Source organism: Eurosta solidaginis, chromosome 3, assembly GCF_040869045.1.
Source record: "Eurosta solidaginis isolate ZX-2024a chromosome 3, ASM4086904v1, whole genome shotgun sequence".
In the NCBI taxonomy this organism is placed as follows: Eukaryota; Metazoa; Arthropoda; class Insecta; order Diptera; family Tephritidae; genus Eurosta; species Eurosta solidaginis.
Genome location: NC_090321.1, coordinates 167,386,705 through 167,412,034, shown reverse-complemented (window position 1 = coordinate 167,412,034; position 25,330 = coordinate 167,386,705). Strand labels below are relative to the sequence as shown.

The following is a 25,330-nucleotide window of genomic DNA, read 5'->3' as shown; positions in this document are numbered from 1 at the left end:
TTGCCTTACTCTGATATGCTTCCTCTAGCCCCTGCGTCCATGCCGTGATGTCATTTGAAAGATTAGTATTACTGGCTGAAACGTGTTCCTGGAGCTGTTCACAGTTAATAATTACTTCAGCCTCTTGGCATTTTCCCAAAATAGCTCCTTTAGTCAGTTTGAGTGGTGAATTGAACTCATTGAGTACTCTTACCGGAACACGTCCATCTTGTTTTGTCATAGCCAGGGTTTTTCCTACAAGTATGTTCAGTGTTGATCTGTTTGCTGCTTCGACAACCCACAATTTGTTTGTCCCACAATCTCCATCAACCTTTGCCCAGATGACTGCTTCGGATTTTGGTGGTATTCGCTGACTCTCTTCCACCAGCACTCGTTTACTGCTGTAGCCTCTCTCGTAGCCGAAATTAAGTGGTACATCCATGTTCTTATATCGCATCGTCTTGCTTTGCATGTCGATCTTGATGCCCTGGTCGATTAAGAAGTCCACTCCAATTATGATTTCATCAACAATCTCTGCCACTATAAAATTGTGTACTACCGTGACGTTCCCAATTGCGACTTCACATGATACTTCTCCTAGAACCGTGCTGTCTTCTCCAGTGGCTGTACGCAATCTTGCTCCATGCAATGGTGTTATCTTCTTGTTGACTAAATCCGCTCGAATGATGGAATGAGATGCACCCGTATCTACAGTCAGTAAACGTTCCTTTCCATCCACATGTCCTCCGACAGTAAGATTGTTTGACCTTCTTCCAATTTGTGAGATAGAGATTATGGGGCATTCAATTGAGGGAGCCAGCTGTCGCCCCTTGCGGCTGACTCGCTTTAGTTTAACGATTGAGTGGACTTGGAGATTTGCTCATCTCCTTCAGCTCTGCGTTTACGGCCACCCACATTGTTGGAGCTATTCGGACCGGTGCTGCAATGTCGTGCAATATGACCTGGGTTGCCGCACTTGAAACACTTAATAACTCCGGCATTTTTCTGTTGTGATCCCTTCAGTGCTTCCAAAATTGTGTCTACCCATTCTGGCCTTTCTACTTCTACACGATGAGCCTTATATGCTGGTTTACTTAATAGGGAGGCAGTTTCCTGAGTCAATGCATGTGATACCGTTTCAGCAAATGTGAGCTTTGGGTTTGCGTATGTAGCTCGCTTCGTTTCCACGTCCCGTATGCCATTTATAAAACTCTGGATTTTTACCCTCTCGGTGTATTCCACGGGTGCGTCCGCATTTGCGAGATGAGCCAACCTTTCAACATCCGAGGCAAACTCCTGCAAAGTCTCATTCGCTCTTTGGTGACGGTTTTGCAACTCAATTTGGAATATCTGTTTCCTATGCTCGCTTCCGTAACGTCTCTCGACAGCGGCCATCAATGCTTCATAGTTGTTCCGCTCTCCTTCGGGAATCGTCTGTAGGATTTCGGCTGCTGGCCCCTTCAATGCCACGAACAGTGCAGCAACTTTATCTTCAGCATTCCATTGGTTCACTGCTGCGGTCTTCTCAAACTGTAGCTTAAAGACCTGAAAAGGAACAGAACCGTCAAAAGATGGAGTTTTTACCTTTGTATTACTCGCTGAAGCAGCCGGCCGATTAAGTTGCAATTCCTGTATACGACCTCTCAACGCATCCACCTCTGCCTCGAATTTTTCTTCAAACTGCATTATTTTTTCGTCCATGCGCGCTTCGAGTTTTGATGATATACGCGCCTCTTGTGCTTCTAGTTGTACTGTTATGCGTGCCTCTTGTTCTTTCAGTTGGGTTGCCATATATGTCTTTTGTTCTTCCAGCTGTGATGACATATTTGTGGATATTTGTGATGATATTTCTGTTATACGTGCCTCTTGTGCTTCCATCTTGGATGTTAAAAGTGTCTCCTGCGATTCTAGTTGTGATGCCATATATGTCTTCTGTTCTGCCAGTTGAGATGACACTGTCGATGTTTGAGCAGATATTGCAGCTAAAATCATGTTCAAATCTGTACTGGTAACCGTCTGCGGTGTTTCGTTCTTCTCTTCAATTTTTGTTGTCTCCTCGCCATCAAGATGAAAGACATGCTCTTCCACATCAATTCCTTCTGCTTCCATTGCTTCTCGTAGCCGTGCCTGAAGTTCGAGTTTAACGCCGCTTGTATTCAATCCACGGCTCTCCAACTCCTTCTTCAGTTGCGGGATCTTCAATTCACTTAACTTTGCCATGTCCTTGTTGTCCTCCGGAATTTATTCAACAATTCCTCTTCTGACACCAATTGTAACGAATTTGCTGCAAATCCTCTTATTTGCCCCTTTTGCTAGGTTCGTATCGCTAAACTGTTGAATAAATAACTCCAATATTGAATAATGGAAAAATGGCCTTTATTAAAATGCTTCACAATAACACTCAAACTGTGCAACGAATAGCTTAATAACCAAACTGATAGCTCAAATGAAACTCCACTAATCAAAATAATACTGGTATTGCTCGCTAGATATCTTCTTAGTCGTAATCGCTGATCAACTCAAATCAAACTGAATTACTTCTTACTCGCCTGCACTGCTTTTATAGTTTACGCTGCATACTTCTAGGCTCTTCGATTTCCAGAAGTTACTAGTTGTTTCGGCTACAAAATCGCCAGCCACAACTACGTGCACAAATTATTGCCCTCTCTTGTGACCACTGAGATAAGATATATGCATGTGTTTGTGCATTGCCGCTCCGCTGCTCGTATACGTACATATGTGTAGATGCAATTATTTATTCGTTTATGTAGATACATAAAGATTGAATTATTGATGTGAATGTTTGTAGTTAACAGTCTCTCGCGCGCACATAGCCGTATAAGTAAATGCATCTGTGTGTGACATCTCTCTGGGCTGCCTTATATATGTGTATACTTGATTTGATTATTAACGTAAATACTGCTTGGCATGGCCTTAGCATCGCCTTAGTGATGGGATAACTTAGGGGTGGTAATATCCGTGACAATATATATAGAATACTTAAAGGGCTTGAATTGACCGCTTTAGCTATCTTAGGATCAAATTTTTATAGTAAAAATGTCTGAAAAAATAAAACGTCATTCCCAAAGAATTAAAATCTTGGATTACTTCTTTTTATAATAAAACGAGCGATATAGGTACCATCTAGCGTATATGTGAAAGACAGAAACTGCAGACCTGTAACTACGGTGCAATCAGAACGGCCACGGAATGCGTCCTCATGACCTCTAAACACCACATGAGGCCAAAGAGCTCAACATTAAAGAGCACAACAAAATTCTGAATAGGCAGTTTTTGCTAAACTGTTACAAACCAGGACACCCTAGCAAAAAACTGCTTGAACTAGCCTCGCCTCCACGGTGGTTTAGGAAACATCTCCATAAGCACTATGATGAGATCTGGCATCTATTAACACAGCCGTTTGATCCAGACAAGCATAAAGGGGTTCTAGGCAAAATCCACAAATTATCGGTAAACGCCTTTGTTAGGACGCGCCCGGTGAACCCTGTTATCAACATACAATTCCTACTCTTACAGAAGAAGAAAGCACACTACCATGGGAGACACGAGTCACCCTAGTCCAATTTCGTTCTGGATACTGTAAAAGGCTAAACTCTTACTTGTCCAGAATACACCCCGACATACGTAATATATGCCCTGCATCCTATGTGTCCCCACATGACACTAACCATCTTTTCAATTGTAATGGGGAACATACGCCTCTAACACCAATCTCCCTATGGTCCTCCCCTGTTGAAACTGCCAGTTTCCGTGGACTCCCGTTAGAAGACTTTGATGAAAATTTGTGAGTGGTCGTGCCCATTGAATGGGGCTTTTGGGTTTTTTTCATAAAGCGATTTTTATATCTGTATGTAATATGTATTCCAAATATGAGCCAAATTGTACCATAATTACGATTTTTTTCCACCTATCGGAGTGTTTTCTTGTTTTTATTGCTTTATCATCGGGCTCTGAACTATATTCCAAGTTTCAAGCTTCTAGCTTATCGGGAAGTTACTTAAATATCAATTACAAAATTCGTAAACAAGGATCGCTACACTGGGTCAAGCTAAATAAAACCGTTTAAAAAGGAGTCCAAGTTATCAAATAGGTTTCAGTCAGAGTTGAAATTATGTATTGCACGCCTTACAAAAGGGTTTGAACGGATCGTCCGGCACAGATTCCAACCAGCCACTGAACTCCTAATCCTCGTAAGTAATTCCTTGGCAAGGCTTTTTCTTTGCAGATAAAATAAGAATGTGATGAAACATTCCAAATTTTATCTTCTGAAGAAAGCGGCAAAATTTGTATAGTACTAAGAAAATGTATGCTTTTGTGAATTGTGCAAAATACGACTGAAAGGCCCAGCGGCAGTGCCATGCCCATTGTCCAACATTTTACTAATCTACGTCATAAGGACAACCCACCTATCAAGTTTCATCGCTTTATCGCACTTTTTCGGTTTTTCGAAATTTTCGATATCGAAAATGTGGGCGTGGTTATAGTCCGATTTCGTTCATTTTAAATAGCGATCTGAGATAAGTGCCCAGGAATCCACGTACCAAATTTCATTAAGATACCTCAAAATTTACTCTAGTTATCGGGTTTACGGGTGGACGGACCGACATGGCGAAATGAATTTCTTTTTTCGCCCAGATCATTTTGATATATAGAAGTCTATATCTATCGCGATTAGTTTATGCCGTTACGAATTACCGTTATTCGAACAAAATTAATATACGCTGAGTATAAAAATTCATGCATGTATCCGGAACACTTGCGACAGGTTGTGGAATAATTGAAAGGATATATCTTTTTTCTCATGTTCAACGTTACGATGGGAATTATTAAAAAATGCTTTAATAAAAACTGTCAAACGTGAATCTGAAACACGATGGACCGCAAGAATATAAGCGGTTAGCTATATCATCGTTGGGCTAGAGAATGTAGTAGAACAATTAGAACAATTAGCAGAGGACACTAACACCACAAGTGACACCAGAAGCGCAGCTACAATTGTGTTGAAAAATGTACTAAATTTTAATTTCATTACATTAGTTTATTTATGGTATGAAATCTTAAGGATTGAATGTGTGCAGCTTAGATTACAAGATCCGAGGATGAATTTTAGAGAAACGTGTCATGATCTTAAACCATTAGCGACTGAACTATCCGAAATTCGAGGCACTCCCTGCGAAGAAGCAATAGAAAAAGCCGAAGTCTCATTGTGAAAAATTGGATATTGATATAGTAAAACGTGAAAGTGCACCACAAAATGCCCAGATAATCGGCTAGAGCTGTTGGCCTTTCCGCAGAATGTGAAATTTATCGTGTTTGAAAAGTGTTCTCGATCGTATCCAACAAGAAATACGTACAAGATTTACCCGACTAAATGACTTTAATTTTAAATTTGGACTTCTCCTAGACATTGGAAATTTATTAAACAAGGATGGTAACGACTTAGAAAGAAATTTTAAGAACTTGGGTGAATTTTATAATATCTGCAGATTTCGATGGAACAGAACTTTTTATCGAAATATGTACGAAACCTAAACACAAAAATCGAAAGAGACGTTGAGGAAAAGGCAAAAGCCGAGAGCAGACAGAGGGGAAGAGGATGGGAGAGGGAAAGAAAAAGTAAAAGGAATAAAGGGCAGAAGGAAAGTGGAAAATGAAGGGCGTAGTTAGTAATATAAAAAGAGGGAAAATGGAAGACATTAAAAAGTGGCAAAATATTGACGAGGCACAGGGCTAAGGACAAGGAGAGGAAGAAGAATAAAAAGAAATAGTGATAGTAAGAGGAAAAGTAATGTACAAAGAAAAGGAAGAGGCAGATGGAGAGAAATGTGGAGCGAGACATGTTATGTAATAACAAATTTTGAAAGTATTTTTATATTAGACAAAGCTTCAGCGAAACGAGGGAGGGCTCGCGTATTGTTTAGGTAATGCTGCTTAAATGAGAAACTTCTTTCTATACTTACATACATACGAGTTTTGTTGGTACAATCAACCAATGTTTAGGTTCCTTGTTTATTATCTTAACGCTAGATGGCGCAATAGGCCGATTTTTTATGAATTTCATGTATTTATAAGATTTATTATGTCACAATAAAAATAAAATTAAAGAAAAAAAAACTTTTTTAAAAATAAGCTTTTATTATTTTGGTTAATAAAATTAACTAAAAGTAAACAATAAATTGACTCTAAAGAAATATAACACTTTATAAGTTCATTGTAAGCTTAAACGATAATTAGGCTTTTTCGTCTGCGACAAAAAAATTCTATATTGTACATAATTATATATTTTTAACATTAAAACTTTACACCTAAATTATTAAATCTTACAGTTTATATCACAGTCCTAATTGTTCTAATAAAAAACGTGTTAAATTTTGATGGTATAATTAAGAACATTTAGGATCTCCTTTTCTTGCTATCGCAATGTAACACGCTTTTATTAGAACAATTAGGACTGTGATATAAACTGTAAGATTTAATAATTTAGGTGTAAAGTTTTAATGTTAAAAATATATAATTATGTACAATATAGAATTTTTTTGTCGCAGACGAAAAAGCCTAATTATCATTTAAGCTTACAATGAACTTATAAAGTGTTATATTTCTTTAGAGTCAATTTATTGTTTACTTTTTAGTTAATTTTATTAACCAAAATAATAAAAGCTTATTTTTAAAAAAGTTTTTTTTTCTTTAATTTTATTTTTTACTTTTTAGTTCGTTTTATTAACAAGTAATAGAAGCTTGTTCTTATAAAAGCTTTAAATATAAGTATAGGGGGTGAAACAAAAACACATATATCAGTTACATCTGCGTAAAATGCGTATTGGAATTTATTAGTACACATTTTATGCGCAGCAATTTCAGAGGTGTATTTAAAGTTTAAAGCATTGTAAATATAAGTATTGAAGTCATGAGCCTGGGCATTCGCGCAATTTTAGTGATGTAAATTGCATAGCGCCAGCGCCAATGCGGTGCCAGCTCAATGGTAGCTCATTGACGAAATTACTCCAAGCGAATTTTTGACGCTTCTTAGTAGTGAGTGCGTAGTACATTTTACTTGCGCTATTGAGTGAAACGACTTTTGTGTGTCAGGCACGAGTTTGGTGTTATTGGCGCTACTGGCAGTGATGACACTGAGCTGTTGACGGTAGCGCTGGTAGTTCAGATTTTGAATCAGAGAAAGAATTGATGACCCGTGTGAATTATTATGGCTTTGGCCGTGTAAATTATTATGGTGTATTTGTATATTTTAGATTTAATGCACAATTAATATTTGTGTGTTTGAGCGGCCAAATAATAACAGTAGTATTGCTAAAGTGCTGCTTAGTTGATGGAATGTCGCTAATTTCTTAGCGATGATCAGCAGATTGTCAATATTTCGTTCAACGGACGCGCGAAATTGCCACATCTGCTCAAATTTTCCAAAGATTTTCCATTCTTGATTTAACTTAAGCTGTTATGCCAATATTTTTCAGCCAGCTTTTTTCAAATAGGTAATTTTTCCAAAAGCAAAATAAATTACAGAAAAGATTACAGGGTTAAACAGCCTTAAAAATTCAGCTATGTTGGTTATACACAGAAATACAACAGAGGGTTGTGTCTCCGCTTTTCGCAAGCGATGAGATTCACCACGCGTGACACGTGATTCACCACGTCCAAATATCACAATCCACGGATAGTTACCGGCGTGTTTGTATGGGACTTAGGCTGTTATGCCAAAGTAAATACACATCTTTACCGATAACTGTGTTATCGATTAATTTATCGAATTCTAACAAAGTAATATTGCATTGTCATCGGAGTTATACATGTGTGCAAAATTTCAGCTCAATCGGACACCGGGAAGTGTATCAAATTTAACTTGCAAGATTCCATTACAGACAACAAAAGTGAAAGTAAATAAAAGCTTATAAAAGTGATGTTTAGAAACAAACATGCATACATAGAGCAAGAACCAAGCAACAGATCTCGCATTAAAGACAACAACAAAAGGTAAAACTTCTGCTGTGACGTCACGCTTTTGAAATATGTTTCAAATGAAGTGAAATGTAATAAAAGGGAAAGGCAAAAAAAAAACAAAGAAAATAGTTTGAATTGAACTTTTATTGATATTTTTTGAAATTTCTATAGGAAAAACATAATTAGTTTATGTGAAAACTTAAATAAAAACTACACAAAACTTTATTTTAAGACATTAGCCATGGATTTTAGAAACCCCGCCGAAAAATTGTCATTGGTTAGTGTTCTTTCTTTTACATCTCTAAGGCGCAAAAAACTCCTTAAGTTACTTGCTGCCAGCGCTTGGGGGAATAATTAAGAAGCATTGTTTTCAAAGCAACTGGCCAGCCGCCTGTTTTAAATGAAACTCAACGGAGAAGGTTGCAGGCCTGTTAGAATACTGCGATCATACCTGCGGAGGAATGTCTGCTTATGTCCTTAACATCATTCACATAGTGACGCTAAAAGTGCCCACTGCCAAACAATGTATTAAATTGCGAAAAAGCAAGCCATCCCTGCAAATAACACACAATGATTTACGCAGTTCTACACTCATGTGAAAGAAAAAACACGAAGAGCCTAATCCATACAGTGTCCTTGTGTTATTCACCCACTGTGAGCTCCATAATTCAAACTGCTTCAAAATATATTTTTGATATCGTGACAAAAGGGGGCGGATGCGGAGATATCCCGATGTCTGATATCAAGATAGAACGCCTTAAATGTCGTGCATTTCCGTTTGGTTGTTGTTGTAGCAGTGCTTTGCCCCATCCAATAGTGCTATCACTCAGAAATTGCCATATCCTCGGAAATTTGGCGTTTCAACAATTTTGTACCAAAGGCGTTGGTTCCACATTGGAACTGAAAAGGTGGTTGGTGTCGTTCATGCAGGACATACATTATGTATATAGGGGTTGATTCTGGATAGAGAAGAGTTTTACCTATACGGTATTCAGGTGGAAGTTTATCGGCTAGGACATTTTCGACGCTTTTTTTGGTTCACGTGGTGAATATGGCCGCTGAAGAATTGGCCGATGATAATGCCAAATTTCATAAGGCGAAAAAATACGAAAGACTAGGAAGATAGTTGTTTATTTTACAGCAAAGTTAATAGATGAAAGGGCAGGAGTCTCCGTCGATTCAAGTATCGTGTAATCATTGGCGTAAAAAACAATGGTAAGAGCTTCGGGCGGGAAAACCATCTTCGATATGTAAAAATTACACAATAGTGGGGATGGAACACGCCCTGCGGCATCCCTTAATTAATGTTTCTTGGTTTTGATATTAGTTTCCTGAACTGGACCGAATACTATGCATCACCACAAACGATTAAAAGTCCTTTGGCTTAGAATTTGATTGAAAATAATAAACAATCGCAAGGAAAAAATCAACGTTTACGAAATTAGAATTTTTGTTCGTTAAGAAAAATCGTCAATGACAATTTAAAGAAAAATAATAAATTGAAGATACCTAAAAACTTGAAAAGCGTTACGTCATTTGACATTAACTGTTTTCCTAAATTAAATTACAAATACACGGTTGTGGCATTTTACGGGATCTTTAGTCATTGGTTCATGTACATAGAGTTGTGTTCATTGAAATAGTAGTGCTTGCAATCAATTTGCTTATTTTAATATTACTTTAAATTTATATTTATATTTGTCAAAATACCAATAAGCTGTGTGTAAGCCTAAATTAAAAATATTTACTAACAAAAGCACTGGGTGTTATACCTAAGGGCCCTGGCAAAGTTGACGTATCCATATCCATATAAAACAGCTGACCCAACCCACGTGATGAAAATTAAGGTAATTGGTCAATGATGCCATAGCATAACACCCTAGCCATAATCATACCATAGTCAACCAATTGGTTTTTCGTTTTTCGCGGTATCCATAACCTATAAATATTTGAGTTGGCGAATTTATTAACTTTATATTTATATATATATAATAGAGCAGGTCAAATTTTTTTTCCATCAGGAGTATAGCAAAAGCGTAATCTACAGATGATTCTATGAAAAATTGTTGAAGACACCATAGCAGTAAGTTCGAATTCGAGTCCCGGAATTGCGAACAAGGAAAGTGTGTTTTATTAACTTATTTGCATCTGCGCTGAAATAAAGAGATATACAATAGCAAAACTGTCAATAGATCAATTAATTGGCATATGCATCGATGGAGAACCAGCTAATACTGGAATAGAAAATGGTGTTATAAGACTTTTTGAAAAGCATTTAAATAGGCCACTGCACTGGTTTATATGTTTGCTTCATTTCAATGAATTACCATTTGGTCATTTATTCATAGCATTAGATAAAACAAGTGGAAAAATATACAAAGACATTCAAGACTGTGAAAATTTTCAGGTATGCATTTGTTAAAATTATTCTATAATATTTTTTCAATCAAATTAAAATAGGAAAATTTTACTAATTTTAATTGATCTAAAAAATTTATTTTTCAGGTTGGAAGTGATTTTGAACAAATAGCATTGGAAAATATTAATTGTATGATCAGTGATGAAGAAGAACGAGATTTATCTACAGATGTTAAACATTTATATCACATGGCCAAAGCAATTCCAAATGGTCCTGTTTCAGTTGATTTAGCTAACATAAAACCAGGACCAGTTGTACATTCTCGATGGCTAACCAAAGCAAGCAGGGTATTACGTCTATATACAACAACTAATACACCATCGGAAAATTTGAAAACTCTAGCAGTTTATATTATTAGAATTTATGTGCCAATGTATTTCAATGTAAAATAGTTAATTCTGTTGTATACGGCAGTGTACTTTTATCAAAGTTTCTTCGTTGGACACGATATCTGCCACGTAATTTACTTAATATTATAGATGGTGTAGTCCAAAATAATCCATATTACGCTCATCCAGAAAATATTTTATTAACAATGTTATTTGATGATAGAAAAGCCATACGTGATAGAGCTATCAAAAAAATTTTATACTATCGAGAAAAAATAATTGATCCAACTAAACTCAGAGTTTATAAAATATATAATATCAACTTTAATGCTTCAGATTATACCGATATGATTGATCTTAATCACGATAATTTACTATCTGAACCGGCATTCACCAGAAATATTCCATACGATCACTTGGTACAATTCCTAGATTATGATGAGCCAACACTAGATGATCCTAATATTCCAATGCATATACAAGGAACAGAAAGATATGTACAGTTGTTAGCATCTGTTTCCAAACGTTTTATAGAAAAAAACGTGAAGGTGTTACGGTTGTTACAGCAGAAAGTCGTGAAAAACAACCACGAATGGAGAGCAAAAAAGATTTTAAAAAATAATAACATAACATTACTTTTATTTTAAAAGATACGTTAAAATGGTCAATTCTAAGTAAAACAAGTAAGGAAGGTTAAGTTCGGGTGTAACCGAACACTACATACTCATTTGAGTGCTATGGTGGCAACATAAGGGAAAATAACCATGTAGGAAAATGAACCGAGGGTAACCCTGGAATGTGTTTGTATGACATGTGTATCAAATGAAAGGTATTAAAGAGTATTTTAAGAGTGAGTGGGCCATAGTTCTATAGGTGGACGCCATTTAGGGATATCGCTATAAAGGTGGATCAGGGTTGAATCTAGAATGTGTTTGTACGGTATGGACATCAAATGAAAGGTGTTAATGAGTATTTTAAAAGGGAGTGATCCTTATTTCCATAGGTGGACGCCGTTTCGAGATATCATCATAAAGGTGGACCAGGGGTGACCCTAGAATTTGTTTGTACGATATGGGTATCAAATGAAAGGGGTTAATGAACATTTTAAAAGGGCGTGGGGTTTAGTTCTACAGGTGGACGCCTTTTCGAGATATCGCCATAAAGGTGGTCCAGGGGTGACTCTAGAATGTGTTTGTACGATATGGGTATCATATTAAACGTATTAATGAGGGTTTTAAAAGGGAGTGGTGGTAGTTGTATAGGTGGTCGCCTTTTCGAGATATCGGCATGAAGGTGGACCAGGTGTGACTCTAGAATTTGTTTGTACGATATGGGTATCAAATGAAAGGTGTCAATGAGTATTTTAAAAGGGAGTGTTCCTTAGTTCCATAGGTGGACGCCGTTTCGAGATATCGCCATAAAGGTGGACCAGGGGTGACCCTAGAACTTGTTTATACGATATGGGTATCAAATGAGAGGGGTTAATGAGCATTTTAAGAGGAAGTGGGCCTTAGTTCTATAGTTGAACGCCTTTTCGAGCTTTCGCCTTAAAGGTGGACCATGGGTGACTCTAGAATGCGTTTGTACAATATGGGTATCAAACTAAAGGTATTAATGAGTATTTCAAAAGGGCGTGGGGTTTAGTTCTATAGGTGGACGCCTTTTCGAGATATCGCCATAAAGGTGGACCAGGGGTGACTCTAGAATGTGTTTGTACGATATCGGTATCAAATTAAAGGTATTAATGAGGGTTTTAAAAGGGAGTGGTGGTAGTTGTATAGGTGGTCGCCTTTTCGAGATATCGGCATAAAGGTGGACCAGGAGTGACTCTAGAATGCGTTTGTACAATATAGGTATCAAACGAAAGGTATTAATGAGTATTTTAAAAGGAACTGGGTCTTAGTTCTATAGGTGGACGCCTTCTCGAATGTGTTTATACGATATCGGTATCAAATTAAAGGTATTAATGAGGGTTTTAAAAGGGAGTGGTGGTAGTTGTATAGGTGGTCGCCTTTTCGAGATATCGGCATAAAGGTGGACCAGGGGTGACTCTACAATGCGTTTGTACAATATGGGTATCAAACGAAAGGTATTAATGGGTATTTCAAAACGGCGTGGGGCTTATTTCTATAGGTGGACGCCTTTTCGAGATATCGCCATAAAGGTGGACCAGGGGTGACTTTAGAATGTGTATGTACGATATCGGTATCAAATTAAAGGTATTAATGAGGCTTTTAAAAGGGAGTGGTGGTAGTTGTATATGTGAAGGCGTTTTCCAGATATCGACCAAAATGTGGACCAGGGTGACCCAGAACATCATCTGTTGGATACCGCTAATTTATTTATATATATAATACCACGAACAGTATTCCTGCCAAGATTTCAAGGGTTTTTTATTTCGCCCTGCAGAACTTTTTCATTTCATTCTACTTAATATGGTAGGTGTCACACCCATTTTACAAAGTTTTTTCTTAAGTTATATTTTGCGTCAATAAACTAATCCAAATATCATGTTTCATCCCTTTTTTCATATTTGGTATAGAATTATGGCATTTTTTTCGTTTTTCGTAATTTTCGATATCGAAAAAGTGGGCGTGGTCATAGTCCGATTTCGGCCATTTTTTATACCAATACAAAGTGATTTCATATAAGTACGTGAATTTTTTTGCTCAAGTTATCGTGTTAACGGCCGAGCGGAAGGACAGACGGTCGACTGTGTATAAAAACTGGGCGTGGCTTCAACCGATTTCGCCCTTTTTCCCAAATTTCACAAAAAAAAGTATCCGAGACAAATTAAATGGAAAAGGGCGGAGCCACGCCCATTTTGAAATTTTATTTTATTTTTGCATTTTGTTGCACAATATCATTACTTGAGTTGAATGTTGACATAATTTACTTATATACTGTAAAGATATTGAATTTTTTGTTAAAATTTGACTTAAAAAATTTTTTTTAAAGTGGGCGTGGTCGTACTCCGATTTTACTAATTTTTATTAAGCATACATATAGTAGTAGGAGTAACGTTCATACCAAATTTAATCATGATATCTTCAACGACTGCCAAATTTCAGCTTGCAAAAGTTTTAAATTACCATCTGTTAAAAGTGGGCGGTGCCACGCCCATTGTCCAAAATTTAACAAGTTTTCTATTCTGCGTCATAAGTTCAACTCACCTACCAAGTTTCATCGCTTTATTCGTCTTTGGTAATGAATTATCGCACTTTTACGGTTTTTCGAAATTTTCGATATCGAAAAAATGGGCGTGTTTATATCTGAGATGAGTGCTCAGGAACCTACATACCAAATTTCATCAAGATACCTCAAAATTAACTCAAGTTATCGTGTTAACGGACGGACGGACGGACATGGCTCAATCAAATTTTTTTTCGATCCTGATGATTTTGATATATGGAAGTCTATATCTATCTCGATTTCTAAAAATTATTTTTATACACAGTTGAGCAGAGCTCACAGAGTATATTAACTTTGATTGGATAACGGTTGGTTGTACAGGTATAAAGGAGTCGAGTTAGATATAGACTTCCATATATCAAAATCATCAGGATCGAAAAAAAATTTTATTGAGCATTTTTATACTCAGTTGAGCAGAGCTCACAGAGTATATTAATCTTGATTGGATAATGGTTGGTTGTACAGGTATAAAGGAATCGAGATAGATATAGACTTCCATATATCAAAATCATCAGTATCGAAAAAAAATTTTATTGAGCCATGTCCGTCCGTCCGTCTGTCCGTTAACACGATAACTTGAGTAAATTTTGAGGTATCTTGATGAAATTTGGTATGTAGGTTCCTGGGCACGCTATTTAAAATGAACTATATCGGACTATAACCACGCCCACTTTTTCGATATCGAAAATTTCGAAAACCAGAAAAAATGCGATAATTCATTGCCAAAGACAGACAAGGCGATGAAACTTGGTAGGTGTGTTGACCTTATGACGCAGAATAGAAAATTAGTAAAATTTTGGACAATGGGCGTGGCACCGCCCACTTTTAAAAGAAGGTAATTTAAAAGTCTTGCAAGCTGTAATTTTGCAGTCGTTGAAGATAGCATGATTAAATTTGGTAGGAACGTTACTCCTACTACTATATGTATGCTTAATAAAAATTAGTAAAATCGGAGTACGACCACGCCCACGCCCACTTTAAAAAAAAATTTTTTAAGTCAAATTTTAACAAAAAATTCAATATCTTTACAGTATATAAATAAATTATGTCAACATTCGACTCCAGTAGTGATATTGTGCAATAAAATACAAAAATAAAAGAAAATTTCAAAATGGGCGTGGCTCCGCCCTTTTTCATTTAATTTGTCTAGGATACTTTTAATGCCATAAGTCGAAGAAAAATTGACCACTCCTTGTGAAATTTGGTAGGGGCTTATATTCTAGAACGATAACTGTTTTCTGTGAAAAATGGCGAAATCGGTTGAAGCCACGCCCAGTTTTTTTACACAGTCTTCCGTCTGTCCTTCCACTCGGCCGTTAATACGATAACTTGAGCAAAAATCGATACATCTTTACTAAACTCAGTTCTCGTACTTATCTGAACTCACTTTGTATTGGTGTAAAAAATAGACGAAATCCGACTATGACCACGTCCACTTTTTCGATATCGAAAGTAACGAAAAATTAAAAAAATGCCATAATTCTATACCAAATACGAAAAAAGGGATGAAACATGGTAATTGGATTGGTTTATTGACGCAAAATATAACTTTAGAAAAAGAATTTGTAAAATGGGTGTGACACCTACCATATTAAGTAGAATGAAATGAAAAAGTTCTGCAGGGCGACACCAAGGGCTTTGAATCTTGGCAGGAATACCGTTCGTGGTATTACATATATAAATAAATTAGCGGTACCCGACAGATGATGTTCTGGGTCACCCTGGTCCACATTTTGGTCGATATCTCGAAAATGCCTTCACATATACAACTACCACCACTCCCTTTTAAAAACCTCATTAATACCTTTAATTTGATACCCATATCCTACAAACACATTATAGTCACCCCTGGTCAACTTTTATGGCGATATCTCAAAAAGGCGTCCACTTATAGAACTAAGGCCCCCTCCCTTTTAAAATACTCATTAAAACCTTTCATTTGATACCCATATCGTACAAACAAATTCTGGGCCAGCCCTGGTCCACCTTTATGGCGATATCCCTAAATGGCGTTCACCTATAGAACTATTACCCACTCCATCTTAAAATGCTCTTTAATACCTTCCATTTTATACATATGTCATACAAACACATTCCATGGTTACCCTAGGTTCATTTTCCTACATGGTGAGTTTCCCTTATTTCGTCTCCATAGCTCTCAACTGAGTATTTAATCTTCGGTTACACCCGAACTTAGCCTTCCTTACTTGTTTTAAATGAATTACATTAAAATTATAAGAATTGTGTGTTTTTGCTTATTACTTGAAAATATAGGTTTTTTTTTGAAAATTTGTCTCTACTAAAACGAATTCGAAAAAAAACTGTCTAAATGAAAGTTGGTGAAAATTTTCTGAACTCATTTTAGCTGTAAAGAAAAAAAAATCAATAAGAAATTATAATATAGTAGCTAAAAGTTCATTTTAGGCTAATTTCTCATAATTTAAGCCTGATATCTCTACTACAAACACTATAGATATTAATACAGAAAGTAAGCCCAATATGATATTTTTCTATAATTCTATCAGAAGCTATGAAGATTTTTTGGCCAAAGTGTAGCTTCATATGGCAAAATATCTATTTTGCAAACGTAGGGAACTCGAAATCGGAGTTAGGGGAAACTGGGGTACATTTGACACTTTTTTTTTTTTTTTAAACCATTTTGGCCGAATTTCTTTCATGGAACACCGTAGTGCATTTTAATTTAAAATTTTTGGAGAAAAGCCATTTTGTCAAATATACCCCTGTCGCGGGGCACATTTGACTTTAGGAGGGGAAGATTTGACACCTATATGCATTTGAAAAAGAAAAACGTTTGTGTTGTATTTTATATAAAATAAAATAGTATTTTGTAATTCAGTCTTTTTATTTTCATTATTTATATGCAAAAACAAAATTCAAATATTTCACTTACATGTCTGAAATTAGAAAATATAAATATCAAGAAACCAAGGTATTGAAACTTATTTAATATAATGGTTGGATAAATCCTTCTTAAAAATATATTTTAACGACAACGTGAAGTAGAAGCAAGATTTGCAGGAATCGGCAGCTTTAGCTCTACTTCACTGTGCATAATTACAGCCAAATCTTCTATTTCTGGTTTAACAAAGACCAAACTCGGAGGAAATGTCTTTCGAAAAAAAGTTATGTTAAAAGTACAGTTGCCAAATGCTTCCATTATTTGGCTCACATAGAACACGGTCTTTTTGATGTTTTCTTGAAATTTAACTAGAACATAATCTCCCACAACCAACTTTTCATCATCAGTTATTTTGTGTATTTCTATATCATTTGCCCGAGATTCAAGAAAACCTTCATGGTCAGCAGCAAATCCATTAGAATCAATTGTGTCAGCGTAGCTAACATCATACTTTCGTCAGATGATTCCACTTTAATTTGGCGTTTTCTTTTCGGTTGATTTGTTTGACCTGCGCTGTTATTTTTTTTTTTTTTTTTCTGTGAAAACTTAAGAGTGCGTTTGGCATTATGAAAAGTTTTCTTCATAGTGACCTGCTCAATCCTTCGTTTTTCAGCTGAACACATTAGGATTCGAGAAGCGGCGTTTCTTGGACGCATGAAGTCGCGATATAGGCCTGACAGATTCTGGTGTGGCGCATGGCGTAGAATCACCTATGGTGCTCTCTGTGTTCATTATAATATTTTGCGATGAAATAATATCGTCTAACCTTTCAGGAACAACGGGTGCGCTTTGGTCATCTGTAACAGCCTCCAGTGCAAAGTTTTAATCTTGAAAAGCCTGGCAAAATTTTAAATCCCATCTTTAATTTAGGCAAGATTTTAACTAAACATTATTTTAGTAAGCCACTATAATTACGGGCCATAATTTTTTTGGGCAGCATAACTCAGCTTGTTTTACTGTAGGGGGTTATTATTTTTGTAAACTGCTTCGCACCGATCCATACAGTTACATTTGGCGCCCCCTGTGAATAGCGCCCGGAGCAAGATGTCCCCCCTTCCGCCCCACCCCTACGCCACTGGATCCATATTTGAGTTCTCTAGATGCTTTCAACTTTTCGTCAGGGGCAGGGTCAACAATTATATGTGCTAGACCGGAGCTCATAATGGAAATTGATTTGTACAGTTTGCTTCCGACGCAACATTTTCAAAAAGTCAGCAAATTGAACTAACTATCTATTAACTTAACACCATTATCCAGAAATCAGAACTTTGGCAAGAGATTTACATCTTGCGAGTTATGGTGTTGTTGCAAAACCAATTTTAAAAGCATTTCATTTTCAGTGAAGGGCTGGGTAGCATCTCGAAAGATTTTCTCGATTTTGTTCAGTTCCGTTATAGTATTAGGCCCATATACTGGTTTCGCCAAATGGAATGAAAAACTACTTCACATTATGGTTCCTAGTTTTGCATTATTTAAAGTAGTTAAGATACATCCTGTATTGTATTTTCCGTATGGACAACATCAAACAAATACTCTGAAGGTTCCATCTTCACTATGATTTTAGATGAAACCGGGCCTACGTTATTATCTTCTTGTTTTCCTCTTTGGGCATTCATGATATGCTTTTAAAATCGTCTGCATCCTTTCCCAACACCATTCATTATGATCAAGCTATTAAAATGTTCAACAGTTCACTTTGCTGGCCAAATCTCTGAAAACAATCAGAACCGCCGCTGGCTTCTCAGCTAGGAAATTCGACTAAAAAAACTTTTTTCACGCTTATTTGTTTGTGTTACCCTTCACAAATCCTGGTGGTATATCAAATGGCGATTCCTCCCAATCGTTAGTAAATTTTACCACTTAAAGTGACACTTGCACAATTTTACGTCCTTGGCAAATGCAATGTTACTGGAGTTCATATAAATATTTTTTCTCTTATTATTGAATGGTCATATGCACTTACGTAGTAGTTTACAACGGTAACTGTTCCAAAAAATTGACATATTGGTTTCGTTTGGAAAATTTTGCTAATTAAATTATTCAGCACTGCGATTTCAATGATCGATCACACAATATGTTACATAAATTATAGCTCACTGCTGCAAAAATAACAGCGTATCATTTAATTTTTCGAAATTGCCTTAAACATACAATAGATACGATAGTTTATACATAAGAAGCTTTTTGAGTAGTGTGTAGTATTTGACAATTATTCACTCCTATTTCAGTGATCACAGCTGTACATGCTTTACACTTAAGTAATCTTGAGAAACTTCCTTCAATTAACTTACCAAAATTTAAAGTCGTTCTCCCTTGCAGCTGTACCGACTTGATCATGCCTTCTGGTACCGTTGCTCTATGGTCATAGTCATTTAAGAGCATACATACGAAAGTAGTCCGCAACTCCTGAAACGCCTGGCTCATGAATGGTGCGTTTTTAAGTTTGTAATCAAATGCCTGCAGAAAAAATTTGAGACGTTCACGCAAAGCGACATTTTCGCACTACAGCTTTAATGACTACCTACGAACTGGTGCTAATCAGATTTAAAGCAGGACAGTTGGTAGACACACTTGTAGCAACAGCGCTGACATCTGAGCTAAATGGTTTTAAATTGATTGGCTATTTCAGAACCACCCACGACTAAACAAGTTAAGAAGTCGTTCAAAAGGTCTGCAAAGGGAGCAATTGCCATTGAGAGACAAAATTAGAACTCGTACAGTCTCTTAAAGCGATAGTTCGGCGCAAGTTTGGAACCAGTGCGTTTTTCTGCAGAGGCTTGTCGATTGCTCCAATTTATGATATACTAGTCAACTTTCTACATAACACATACAGACCCATATCCCAGCAAACACTGCTTCTAACGTTAGAGAAATATTGTGATTTTACAATGAATTCTAAAGTAGTTTTCTTGTGCATCTCATATTGAAAACTAGGTTAGAATTCGATTAGAGAACGATTTGAGAAACACTGGAAATACGATGTTGCCATAGTTAACGATCATTTGTACGACATGATCGGTTCTCCATTTATGATAGTTCAAATTAGTATGTGAATGTACAGTCTTGTTGAAAACAAAAGCAACAAATGCAAAGCAAATATATAATGGGCTGTATTTTTCACGCTAATAAATTTAAAGCAACCGTTTTATCAAAACATGTAATAGTCATTGACAGTTCAACTATTTTTAAAATATTCACTAACTCGAAGCAGCTACAAGTTCGCACAACAACAAAAATTTGTATTTTTCCTGGCATGAAGCTATGCAAAACTAAAGCAACAAACCAATATTTTCTTTCTTAGTGGGTTAGTATAGTTTTAACCCAAAGGTGTGATTGGACTTCGAGTAGTGATCTCAGCTGTCACTCCCCATTGATGTTTCATTGCAGGGAGTACCTGTTTCGTTCCAAAATAAGCTTTAATTGGGAATATTGCGTTTTAAAATCCCGATGAGAGTCTCAAAGGGATTCAATGATTTTTTCTGAGTCAACGAATAAGAGATCAGACCGTTTATTTCTAGATGACAGTTTACTAGTTTTGAGTAATATAACGAGTCATCGTATGGCGCATATTCAACTGCGCCTGCAATTTTCTCTTCTTTTTTAAACATATTTTTTTATAAAAATTGGGGAGTGATATAATATTTTTCTTGTAGAAGGTCTCTTACAGTCAGAAGAACTAGTTCGTATCAAAATTTTGTTACCCCCGGAGGAAATAATTATTTTGCACACTATCATATTATGAAAATATTTGTCTCAATACCGTCGATTCTAACACCAGCGCATTATTTAAAATAAAACAAGGCCATGTTTCCGAGTAAAAGTTTTTTCCTTTTTCGACTCTTGGTTTCATGATGGCCCTACCACTGTTTAGTTCAACAATGACCCTTAATATTACTCAAAACTAATAAATCACCATCTAGAAATCAACGGGCTTATATAGTATTTTATTCGTTGACCCAGAAAAAAGTCTTGAATCTTTTTGAAACCTTCATCGGGCTTCTGAAACGGATAATTCCCAGTCAAAGCTTATTTTGTCACGAAACAGCTACTCCACGCTATGAGACATCAGTGGGGAGTGACAGCTGAGATCACTACTCGGAGCCCAATCACACCTTTGGGTTGTAACTATACTAACCTACTAAGAAAGACAGGTTATCTTTATAAAAGTATCTGATATAATAAAACAATTTATTTGATTTTAAATAAATGAATTTAATTGCGGTTCAATTTAAAAGTCACATTAGAAACCTGCTATAATTCTCGAAATTTTCTCAAATCGTCCTCTAACCTTCTACCTTAGAGAAATACATTAGAATTCAATTTGTTTTCTAATCGCTCTTTAACCTAAATGTTTGTTGGGATTACAGAATTGAACAGACTTTCATGTTTATGCTCGTTAACGCGCCAAATTGAACCCTATTCGAAATAAGCTCAAATATCAATTTGTCAGAAGCAAATCAATATGCAGGAGTGGGAGGAAGTTGTAAAATGTGTAGCATTGTACCACTCAAATACCTCAAAAGTATTCCAAAAAAATATATTTCATGTTTTTTATTAGAATTTTTACTGCTCCATAAAAGTATACACTTACACATTTAAACGTTTTTTACACATGTATGTATGTATGTGTATAACTATCTATCACACGGTCATATGCAATATATTTACACTTCTACTTAAATACTTTCGAATGTTTGTTTGTGTATGTATAACAGTGCCTTAAGAAAATCAATATCCTGACAACACCGACTGAAACTAGGCGAATTGCACACGCACACAATCAAAATGTACATAGGCATACAATATTGTATAATTGTGGGCCTGACAACCACCCACTTTAGTGTATATAGCGCTACACCCTACTCCAACCACATTTTTACACACAAACACAGTTATAAAGCTGCCTATGTGACAACCCCTTTGTGAATGATAATTGTTGCTTCTCGAGCAAAACTTCTGAAAATATTTTTTTTTTTTTTTATTTTAAAAATATTTACTCGTATACTAGCACACTTCAAGAATTAACAAAATTCCCGCACATATACAGATAGAATATGTATAGGTGTTTAACTTTTTTCAGTTGTATCTTCCAAAGTGTATAAAATATTTCACAAGACCTTTGCACAAGTTTAAATGGCCCTACTTTTTTATTTCCCTACACTTTCAAACACATTTCAATATTGAAGAGGAAAATAAAAATTATATAATTTAATTTGCATTACGTTTGCCACAGCGTTCCAATAAAAAAAATCGCTGCTCTCGCTCAACGCTTAACGGGCATAAAGTGAAATTCTAGCGCGCACGTTTTTACTGTAGCACCGACCACTGAAGACTGAAAAGAGATTTGAGTAAAAAAATATTTTTACATTCGTTCGGAGCTCGAAACAAATGGGGTACGTTCAGCAGGGTGCAACTCGAAACTGAATTTACATCTCACTACTCAGCACTTAATGATAATAAAATTTTTAAGTAGTTTAACTTACCTTTTAACTTCAAATTAATTTTATTTATTACCAGTTTCAAACAACACCTAATTGAGTATTTTGTCAGGTTTTCTACGTCATAGCCCTTATTGATCTCGACCTAATCATGTTTTTTTTTTTGGGATTTGGTTTCGTGGACTATATATAATAGTCTCAAGTCCAGGTTATTGTCCCGCGAAAATGGTGTTTAATTAGTGGTTTAAATTTCCAGTATTGTGTTAAAGAACGTTGAGCTCCACCAGTACACAATGGCAATACCGGAGGCCAGAACCACGTGTAGCGGTTTGCTATTGGAGGTCTTTTCCTTTATAATAAGAGTTGTTATGATGCAATGTTTTTTGTTCTGTTGTTTTAATGTGAATGTCGTGAATTTGTTGATTGTAAAAAGAGTACACACAAATGCAACTTCCGTAATTATGCAGTATAAAAAACGATCTGCTTTTCAGCAAAATGTATTTGATAATTTATCTTTTATACCCTTGTCAGATAGAAAATATCGTGCATGGTTGATTCTTTAGGTGAAACTAGTACCTTGTCAGCAAAAACTGGTTTTCATTTGAATTATGTGTTCGAAATTGTCAATTGATTATCAGTTGGGTTTGATTCAATTGCAGGTATAGTTATTTGGAGATAATAGCCGTGTTTTTTTATATGGACTGTTAAGCGTCAAACTTTAAATACACCTCTGAAATTGCTGCGCATAAAATGTGTACTACTAAATTTCAATAACATTATACGCAGATGTAACTGAAATATGTGTCTATCAGGCATGCTTAACGAACGAAACGATATGATTTCGTTTCGTTTATTAACGTTAAGAACGTCAAATTAACGTTAACGTTAACCTGTAGCCATTACCGTGCTGTCATCGGCGTAGGAAACAATGGTAACTCCTTCTGATGGCGAAGGGAGCTTCGATATGTAGAAGTTAAACAAAAGCGGCTATAGAACCCCACGTTCTTTAATTCTTTAATGCTTAAATGCTACGCTCCTGAATTGCACCGATGTCTGCCCACCAGACAGATAATTTGCGGTCCACCTTTTGAGACTAGGAGGAAGAGGAGACCTTACAAGTCTTACAATAACGTGCCTAATGTGGGCGGCGCCACGCCGATTTTACAAAAATTTAATAAAATTATATTGTACATCGTAACTTTTTTTTATCCACTCATCAAGTTTCGCCACTTCAGCAAAATTTGTTAAAGTATTGTTCTTTTTCCCCATTTTTGAAAGTAGGCGTGGATATAATCTGATTTCGACCATTTTCAATACCAATATACATACTGTTCTGTGGTGGGTTTTTGGTTCAATCGGCAATTTAATTGTGTGTTAATGGCGTTTACCACGGTATAGGTGCTATGTATTCTTGGAAACCATGCTGGTGGCTGGCAAGTCGCAGATTTGCGGCTCCCCAGGCTTTAGTAGTGGTATCACCTTCGCCATTTTCAATTTTTCAAGGATGACGAAAGCGGAAAGATATATTGAAGATAAGCGTCGGGTACTAAAGCCTTCATCGGCAAAGTTTTCAACCTTTCTGGCGGTGAGGGTAAGATTTATGTTCCTGATTTGGGGGCCGCCTCACGAAATCACCCTCTCCTACTACGGTTGCGATCTCCGTTACAAAATTTGGATGGATTTCCAGAATTCTTCCAGCGGGAATAAAACAAGCCGACACAGAGTCAATGATCTTGCAGAAGCACCTTCCCTATGACGAGACGCATTGCCTCTATTTTCCGTATAGTCACTGATATCACAGCCTGTGGTCGGTTGTTGTTGTTGTTGCAGCAGTGCTTCGCCCCATTCAATAGGTGCGACCGATCACAAATTTTCAAATATGCTCTAACCGGAGTCCAAGCAAATTTGCTATTTCAACAGGGGTGGACCATAATGAGAGGGGTGTTAGAGGCGTTGGTTCCACAATATAGTTAAAGAGATGGTTGGTGTCATGTGGGGACACATTATAAGCAAAACATATGTTTTGTACGTCGGGGTTGATTCTGGATAGGTAAGAGTTTAACCTGTAACAGTATCCAGATCGAAGTTGAGCTAGAGTGACTGGCGTTTCTCTAGGGAGGGTGCGTTCCTCCTATGCTAGTTCTGGGTATTGTTCTTTGAGTACAGGAATCACCGGGCAACTCCTGGCATAGAGGTCCGACGGCTGTTTGTGAAGTTCAATGAGGACCTGCTTGTTGTGTTTTTTAGCTTCATACGGCTGTGTTCACAGGTGCCGTATTTCCTCATAATGCTTACGGATATGACTCCTTAAGCCCCTGGGCGGTCTAGGGTCATCAATCAGATGTCTGTTGGGCTGCTCAGGTTTCTGGATATTCAACAGGAACTGTTTGGTTAGCATTTCATTTCTCTCCCTAATGGGGAGTATTCTCGCCTAATTAGATAGATGGTGTTCTGGGCACATAAGAAGGCAACCCGTGGCGGTTCTGAGGGCGGTATTTTGGCAGGCCTGTAGCTTCTTCCAGGGTGTAGTCTTTAGGCTTGGCGACCATATCAGGGACGCGTAGCATGCCATCGGTTAGCCAATTGCTTTGTAAGTGGTAATGAGCGTTTCGCTACCTTTACCCCAAGTACTGCCAGCAAAAGATTCAAGGATTTTATTGCGGCTGTGGATTTTCGGTACAATTGTGGCTGCATGCTCACCAAAATATAGATCCTGATCAAACGTCAGTCACACCCAAGATTTTGGGGTGTAAGATAGTCGATAGCGTAGTGCCATTGACGTGGATGTTCAAAATGGTCGACATTTGGGACGTCCATGTTGTGAATAAGGTCGCCGATGATTTAGTCGGTAGGTTTCGCGAGGCGAAAAACCTAGAGAGATCACGGAGGTAGCCGTTTATTTTCTTGCAAAGCTCATCGAGCTGTGGGCCTGCGCCGTACGAGACGCAAGGTTTAACAAGTCTTCAAGGTCAGCCTTATAATATAAACCTTAAGGCTTATATTCCTGAAGCCGTAGCTTACCCTGAAATCCTGCTTTTTCAACGCTTCGACGCTTGCGCTGTCGAGCAGCAGGACT

At 36.8% G+C, this 25,330-nt stretch overlaps 1 protein-coding gene across 7 annotated transcripts in view; it reads right to left on the bottom strand.

Annotated features, from left to right (window-relative positions):
* LOC137244589 (leucine-rich repeat-containing protein 15) overlaps positions 1 to 24,370 on the bottom strand; it is an 80,150-nt gene extending 55,780 nt beyond the window's left edge. For 3 of the 7 annotated variants that reach the window (XM_067773802.1, XM_067773803.1, XM_067773804.1), the window contains exons 1-2: positions 22,039 to 24,370; positions 19,108 to 19,273 (exon numbers count right to left, since the gene is read on the bottom strand). The gene's annotated coding sequence lies outside the window, so the exon portion shown is untranslated. Of the gene's footprint in view, positions 1 to 19,107; positions 19,274 to 19,337; positions 19,488 to 21,407; positions 21,425 to 22,038 lie in introns of those variants that run through there. The other 4 variants (XM_067773796.1, XM_067773798.1, XM_067773799.1 and 1 more) reach the window with 4 other exon arrangements.
* Positions 24,371 to 25,330: the final 960 nt, after the last annotated feature.